The sequence below is a fragment of the Macaca fascicularis genome, chromosome 3 (assembly GCF_037993035.2).
Source record: "Macaca fascicularis isolate 582-1 chromosome 3, T2T-MFA8v1.1".
Taxonomy (NCBI): domain Eukaryota; kingdom Metazoa; phylum Chordata; class Mammalia; order Primates; family Cercopithecidae; genus Macaca; species Macaca fascicularis.
In genome coordinates, this window is record NC_088377.1 from 14,765,043 (window position 1) to 14,773,863 (window position 8,821).

Here is an 8,821-nt window from a genome sequence, read left to right on the forward strand (position 1 = left end):
ATTTTCTAGCAATGAAGCATTTTTAAATTAAGGTATGCCCATTGATTTTTAGACATAATGCTGCTGCACACTTAATTGATTACAGTATAGTGTAAACATAACTTGGAAACCAAAAAATTTGTATGACTTGCTTTATTGTGATATTTGCTTCATTGTGGTGGTCTGGAACCATCCCTGCCATGTCTTCAATGTATGCCTGTGCAGACTGTTAATTAATCCCTGAGGAGATGATTCTGTTTGTAGTTATGAGTTTTCATCACATCTTCTCTCTCTCTTTCCCTTTACCCATTCATCCATCCATCCACCCACCATTCATCCATCCACCCACCCATCTACCTATTTATTCATCCACTCACCCAACCAGCTATCTACCCATTCTGTTTGTAGTCATGAGTCTTCATCTCTTCTTCTCTCTCTCCATCCCTTTATGCATTCATCTACCCACCATTCATCCATCCACCCATCTATCCACTCACTCACCCATCTACCCATTCAGTCATCCACTTGTCCAAACAGCTATCCACTCACTCACCCATCAATCCTTATACCTGTCCATCCGTCCATCCATGGATCCATCTGTCTATCCATCCATCTATCCAGCTGTTCACCCATTTGTCCATCCATCCATCCATCCATCCATCCATCCATCCATCCATCCATCTGACTATCCATCCAACTATCCATCCATCCATTCACCCATCCATCCATTCATCCACCCCATCCATCTATTTTCCAAAAGTATTTATTAAACATATACTTGGTTTGCAGGGATGGCAGCAGGCTCTGTGTGGGATTTCAGGACATGCTGAAGAAGGACCCTTGTCTTAGGGGAACGTTTATTTGAGCTGGGAAGACAGACTCATGAGGCAAAGATAACACAGGAGAATGATCAAAACTGAGGAGTACAAGAGAGTCATGGGGACCTCTTCACCCCTTGCCTCACTCTCCTTCTCCTCCATTTTCTTGGACACCTGTGTAGAAGCCTTTCTCTGTCAAACTTCTTCCTGAGATAAAAGTAATTATGTGGTCACATTGACACTTCCTGGGAAAAGGCATTATTGAGCTGCTTCACAAAGGCTTCCTGAGTAAATGGTTTTGTTATTGTAGCCAGACCCTCCTACTCACTCAGAGGAATGTCATTGTGGTAAATGGGCCATTACTCAGTTTTGCAGAATGTATTAATACATTAAAAATTAAAATCGAATATGCCCTCTTTTGGACACAGTCTCACAGTATGATTTCCATTCCAGGTAATTATCATTTTATTAATATTATACAAATTTATAATTAAAAAGGATAGTACTCACTATGATATTCTACATAGGCTACCCAACTTTTACAGTGATTGTGATAAACAGGAGTTTGTCAGGGGAATGTGATCAGTATGATGAGGAAGGTGTGAGCTAGAGATCAGACCAGAACATCAACAACGGCAGAAAGATAGGGTGGAGAAGAACTTCCATATATTAGAGGGGCTCTCACATGAAGAGGGAGAAGGTTTGTCCTGAATTGACCTAGAAGGTCAAAGCTAAGATAGAATTCTAAAGCAGAGTTTAGTTCAGTAAGAAACTACTTTTGAAACAACCAAAATGTCTATCAAGTGATAAATGGATAAAAGAGTGACATATCCATTTGATGCAATATTATTCAGCAATAAAAAGGAACTAAAGGCAGTACTGCAATTTATTACAGTATGTGCTGCAACATGGATGAACCTGGAAAATGTTACATTAAGCAAAATAAGCCAATAACAAAAATCCACATGTTGCATGATTCCATTTATGTGAAATATCCAGGATAGGCAAATCCATAGAGACAGAAAAGTGGATTAGTGGTTGCCTAGGGCTAAGGTGTGGAGGGAAATGGGGAGTGACTGTTAACGGTTATGGAGTTTCTTTTAGGTGTAATGAGGACATTCTAAAATTGCCGCAATGGTTGCACAACTCTGTGAATGTATTAAAAAACTATTGAACACTTTACGTGAATGAATTGTATAGTGTGTACATTTCTCAATAAAGCTGTTATAAAGGCTGGGTGCGGTGACTTAGGCCTGTAATCCCAGCCTTTGGGAGGCCGAGGCAGACGAACCACGAGATCAGAAGTTTGAGAGCAGCCTGGCCAACAGTGACACCCTGTCTGTACTAAAAATACAAAAATTAGCTGGGCATGGTGGTGCGCACCTGTAGTCCCAGCTACTCGGGAGGCTGAGGCAAGAGAATCGCTTGAACCTGGGAGGTGGAGGTTGCAGTGAGCTGAAATTGTGCCACTGCACTCCAGCCTGGGCCACAGAGCAAGACTCTGTCTCAAAACAAAACAAAAAAAGCTGTTATAAAAAATAATGTCTGTTTTTAACTTAAAAAAAATAAACCACTTCTTAACTACTTCTTAAAATCACTGGATTGAACACTTTACTGTGGGTAAATTGCATAGTACATAAATATCTCGATAAAGCTATTATAAAAAAATGATTGGCCTGTTTTTAAAAAGAGGAAATACTTCTCGAAAATAAAAGTGAAAAAATAAACTAGCACAGTGCTTTATCTGTGGAAGGCCCTGGCTACCCCCAGGCTCCCTTTTCTTATCCCTCTCTGTTGTCCAGCAATGGGAAGACTTAGTTGAGGCACACAAACTCCTGTCATCCCTGGAGATTCTCGCAAACACTGGTGACCATCTGAAGGGGGGTTGTAGAAAGTTCCCTCAGTGACAGGGAGGCTGGGTCTTGGTTCACATTTTCTTGAAAGTAGAGCCTGGGGCATAGACTTGGGGCAGCTCATTGATTGGGAGGTGATCCCAGGAACCAGCAGGGAGGAGCAGGTGCATTACCAAGGTCACTGCAATGAGCATGGAGCTCAGCTCTCCAAGTCCTCCCGAGGAGTGTACAGAACACCTCCCTAGATGGGCTGCTAGAAGGGTGGGAGGCTGGGCCACTCTACACCAACTGCTCTCCACACTGGATGAGGACTGCCCCGTAGAATGTTAACTCTCCCACACTCTCAGGCTATACTTGTGTGGGAGCCATAGGAGCTACCACAAGACCCTGGGGCTCAAAGCAGAACAATGTGTACAGCATGCCTCAGGGGAGATGCTATGAATAAAGTGAATCTGAACTCACATGGGAGTCTACCACCGCTGTGACTGAAATCAGAGGTGACTCACAAATGGGTTATGAGCACCTGAGGCACCTGCCACAGTGGGCCATTTAGGCTCACACGAGCAATTTAATGACTATGACTAGCATTTTCAAAAAATGAAGTAAAAGAGAGTAACATAGAAATTATCAAATGCATTACATCTGAAAAGTCTTATTTCAGGAATTTTTTGTTTTGTTAACATGCTAAATGTGCCTCTGTATATATGTGTATTTCGGGTTGCAACCTACAGTGTTTTCATTCCTATGAGTCAGGGTGAAAAATGCTGCTCAGCTGGAATTATCTCTTAATTCTTTCAGAAAATGAAGTTCATTTTAACTTGTATTTTTAGATTATAGCAGGGTAATTGAAGAGCTGTGCGTCCTGGTGAAAGAACATGGAATGAGTCCAAGGAGATTTGGACCCTGATCTTGCCTCTGTTTTTTAGGAATAGTATGATCTCGGACTATTTTCCTTGAAGAGTTCTGGTATATCAGTTAAGGTTCTCCAGAGAAACAGAAGCAATAGGATTATAGATAGATAGATAGATAGATAGATAGATAGATAGATAGACAGACAGACAGACAGACAGACAGATAGATAATAGGTAGATGATAGATAGATAGATAATAGATGTATAGGTAGATAGAATTATAGATTATAGATAGGTAGGTAGATGATAGATGATCGATAACATACACACATATTATATATCATAATATATATAATATATATGATATATAATATATATTATTATATCTTATAATATATATGATATATAATATATATTATCTCATAATATATATGATATATAATAATATAATATATAGAGAGAGAGAGAAAGAGAGGGAGAGAGACAGAGAGGGAGATTTTATTTTAGGAAATTGGCTCCTGCATGCCATTGTGGTGTTGGCAACTCTGAAATCTCTAGGGCAGGCCAGCAGGCTGGAAACTCAGGTAAAGTTTCTATGTCACAGTCTTGAGGCAGAGTTTCTTCTCTGGAAAACCTGTTTTTCTCTTAAAGTCTTCAACAGATTAGATGAAGCCCACTCATATTATCAAAGGTAGCCTCCATTATTTTAGGTCAACTGATCGTAGATGTTAGTCACATCCACAAAACACCTTCGCAGCAACACCTAGGTCAGTGTTGGACAAACTGTTGGATATTACAGCCTGCCAAGGTGACACATAGGAAAGACCATCAACCTAATATAGGGATTTGAATACAGGAATATCCATGGTTCTTTTCCGTTCTGTAGTTTTTTGAATGTGAGCTCATTCTCTGACCGTACTCATAGCTAAGTGCTTTAAAGCATTTGCAGACTGAGCCTTCGTTTCTGTTATTGGAAATTCTGGAATGTTTGAGCCCAACCCTATGCTTAGTCTGACAGGGGAGAGGACTCAGGTGCAGAGAGGTTAACTGACTCTGTAGGGGCCCCCACCATAAGCCTGTGATCAAACCTTTGCTGGGAATGAGACACCTTGTCTTCCTTAGAGTGTGATGGGTTCCAAAGTGATAGTTTGCTCTGGCCAAGTGGGGAAGGAAGTACTTTGTTTGAACAGAATCTCAACTTCACTGTGAGTGGTTCTCATTCTCCTGAACACAGGGATTGTCGTGTTTTCATTTGATGGGCAAACATTATTGAGAGCACATTTTCTATAGAGCCTGCTTCCCTTCCTCACGGGAGGCAGAGAAGGATTTCTCGACTGAAAAGGAGGGCAGCAGCTGTTCTGGGAAACTCAACTCATTCGGCTTGGATGGGTTTTCAGTCATTGGAACCAGATGTGCAAATGTGTCTGGGCCCCTCCACTTCTCCACAGGGTGACCAAAACCCAGAAGCGGGCATGTAGCTTCATGAAGGATCTTCCACGTGTTGGGTAGGGGTGGAGGAGGGGGGTCTTCAGCCTGGAATGCATTGGCCACGCTCCCAGCCCACCTTCCTCCTTGCTCTCTGGCCTTCTAATCATGTAAACATGGTAGCAGCTAGGCTCAACTAAAGCTCCCCGTCTTGACACATGTTTAGTTCTTCCTTTAGCAGAGATTAAGCAATGTCTGAGTCAGTCAAGGTCCTAATCTCTCCTCTGTGGCTTCTGAAGAGTTTAGTTTAAGCTCCAATTCTATCTGTTTTATATATTTGAGATCTGTGTAACGTTTCACTTGAGGAAAACAAGTTCCATTGCTTAGAAAAGTCTGAAAGCCATTGCTGAGGGTAATGGGAAACCATCTGAGGTTATAGTTTTAGATGTGATAGAATGTAATATAACGTTAAAACATAAGGGGAAAATTATGAAGTCACATACAATCCTCCAAAATACTTGTTTACAATACCTTTATTTATGTAGTCTTCTCTATAAGAGTCAGAGTCAAAAGTTCCGTGTCCAGTCTAAAATTATTATTATTATTATTATTATTATTATTATTTTGAGACAGAGTTTGGCTCTTGTTGCCCAGGCTGGAGTGCAATAGTGCAATCTCGGCTCACTGCAACCTCCACCTCCCAGGTTCAAGCGATTCTCCTGCCTCAGCCTCCAGAGTAGCTGGGATGACAGGCACGCACCACCACGCCCAGCTAATTTTTTGTATTTAGTAGAGACGGGGTTTCACCATGTTGTTCAGGCTGGTCTGGAACTCCTGACCTCAGGTGATCCACCTGCCTCGGCCTCCCGAAGTGCTGGGATTACAGGCCTGAGCCACCGCGCCTGGCCCAGTCTGAAATAATCAACCAGGGAAAGGTATATTGACACAAAGAAAAACACATCTTCCTTGTAACAAGTTGGGCTAGGACCTAGGAGTCTGGTCTAACATGTATGCATCAGAAGAAAGACTGAGTTAGAGCAGATGGTGATTTTTGCCGCCCCAAAAACAGCAGAGGAGGTCAACTCCAGTTTTGCCTCTGTTTCCCAGACCGTGAGCAGCAAGCATGCCCATTCCAGCGAGCCAGCAGATACTTCCAAACTTGGAAGCCTGGCTTTTCGTCCAATGGACGATAATTTCCCAAGGTTCTTGTTTCACACTCCGAGAGCATAAATGTCAAGCCAGGAATGCAATCTACATTTTAGATGGGAGAAAGCCCTGTTTCTCACAGAAACCTCAAGTGATCTCTAGTTTCTTTTTTTCCTCCTGTGTATGTCATTAAACAAAATAAAAAGCTACTGCTTGTCCTCAGAGGGAAAATAAACACCTTTGGAAATTAAAAAGTCCTGGTGTGGTGTTGACTTTTAGTTGTGCTTTTGCTCATGGGAAATAGTAATTACGTTAGAGCCAAATGTATTCAGAGAAGTCATTTTGATGTTTCAGCCCAACCAAAAGGGCAATGACCATTTAACACTCTGCTCTCTGGTTGGCTTTGTCCATGCTGCTTGACAAAATGGCAGACAAGTGTGTGCTGTGGCACAGGGGTTCACAGCAGGCTGGGTATGAGGATCCAGTGAGGTAGAAGGCTGGGAGGGGGTGTGAGAGCTGGTGGCAGCATAGTGTGGCTAAGGAACTCAGCCCGGCCTCTGGGGTTTCCATGAGAATCAGCACTGAGATGGACCTGGGCTTAATGTTTCACAAAACGCTGCCAGTGGAATTATGGATTCCCTGTCTCCTGCATTCTCCCTCTAGGCCACTGCTCTTCCTTCAGCTACATCCATTTCAGATCCAAGACTGGAAGAACATTCTTGACTTCGTCTTGTTCCAGGTCTTCTCTCTTAGGCATTTGACTTTTGGCAGAACTGGAGGATAACTATGACCAAATACATGGCTCAGATTTCTTAGTTTCCCAACCCTTTTTCAGTTTTCACCTGAAAAACACAGGCATTCTTACTGAGGGTCTCCGAGCCTGGTTTTGCTCTCTTTTGCAGGAAGGCAGCAGTGTGTTCTCCTAGTTGTCTGACAGGCTACTGAGGAAGTGGGTCTGGGTGAGGTCCAAGATGCTGGAACCTGGGTCAGTTGTCAGAGATAGGGTCTGGGAGAAGATATGGTTGTCAGTAACTTAGCTGAGATTTTTCTAGTGACTTTTGCTCTCTTACCTGGGGTCAACTGAAGAAGAATGAAATCTTTCTTAGCTCTCAAGAGTATTAAGCAGCTAAGGTATAGTTCCCTCTAAGGTGCTCCAGATCATTCTGAGCTCAGATCCACTTCTGGTTGTAGAAGAGATTGCTAGCAGCCATTCAATAAAGAACCTACTATTATTGCTACTGTATCTTCCACCTGTTGAATGCTGGCTCACTGCCAGGGACCTTGTATACATCATCACCTATCTCAACCCTGCTACGTAGGTATTATCATTATCGCCACTTTGCAGAAGAGGAGATGGAAACTTCAAGAGGCTAATCAATTTGTCCAAGGACACACAGGTGGGGAGTGGTAGAGGTAGGATCCAAACCCAGGCAGTTTGACTCCAAAGCAGTCTTTCCCCTTCCATTATTGATGCACACTGTCTTCAATATCATTTTTATATCTTCACATTTCCAAGTTCAATTCAAGCAAAAGCCCTCCTGGTAGATCCTCCTGGCTCTTTTCCCTTTTAGTTTCTTCCTTTTTCTTTTTGCTTGGCTCAGGCAGAGGACATTTATTTATTCAGCAACAAATATTTATTGATTGTGTACTGTGTCCACGCACTGTTCTAGACACTTAGGCTAGAACAATGAACAAAAGAGAGGAGACCTCAGCCCTCATGGAGCTTATATTCCTATTGAGAGAGGCCAGTATGTAAATGTTCTGAAGGAAAATAAAGGAACAAGAGAGAAAACCTCCCAGCATTACTCTGATACCACATCCAGACAAAAATGTTACAAAAAAGAAACTAAAATCCAATATGCTTCATGAACATAAATACAAAAATTATTTTGAGATATTAAGAAATTGAATACAATAATATAGAAAAAGAATAATATACTACAACCAAGTGGGTTTTTCCTAGGAAGTCAAGCTCATTACCTGGGTGTGAAAATAATCTGTACACCAAACGCCCATGACATGCAATTTACCCACGCGACAAACCTGTGCATGTACCCCCTGAACATAAAATAAAAGATGGAAAGGAAAAAAACAAAATGAAAAAAAACTTACTTATACCCAAAGACAGAGCATTAATACAGTAAGAATAGAATTTTAGAATAAATATGTTTTATATCCCCAGAGAATACAAAGATATTGTATCCACAGCAATATTAAACTAAGGGTCATGGCATTGAAATATTTTTTAAAAATCAGTCAAAGTACTCCATCATATGAACAATCTAAAGAAGAAAAGCCACATGACAATATCAACTTATGTAGAAGAACTATTTGATAATATTTGAAATGCATCAATGACTTTTTTAAAAGCTCGTCAAACTAGGTAAAAAAGAGTCCTTCTTTTTTTTTTTTTTTTGAGATAGAGTCTTGCTCTGTCACCCAGGCTGGAGTGCAGTGGCACGATCTCGGCTTATTGCAACCTCTGCCTCCCAGGTTCAACCAATTCTCCTGCCTCAGCCTCCCAAGCAGCTGGGATTACAGGTGCATGCCCCCACACCTGGCTAATTTTTGTATTTTTAGTAGAGATGGGGTTTCACCATGTTGGCCAGGCTAGTCTGGAATTCCTGATCTCAGGTGATCCACCTGCCTCAGCCTCCAAAAGTGCTGGAATTACAGGCGTGAGCCACTGCACCTTGCCAGAAGAGTCCTTCTTTTACCTGATAAGTGGTAAAAATTTACAAAAACCTAC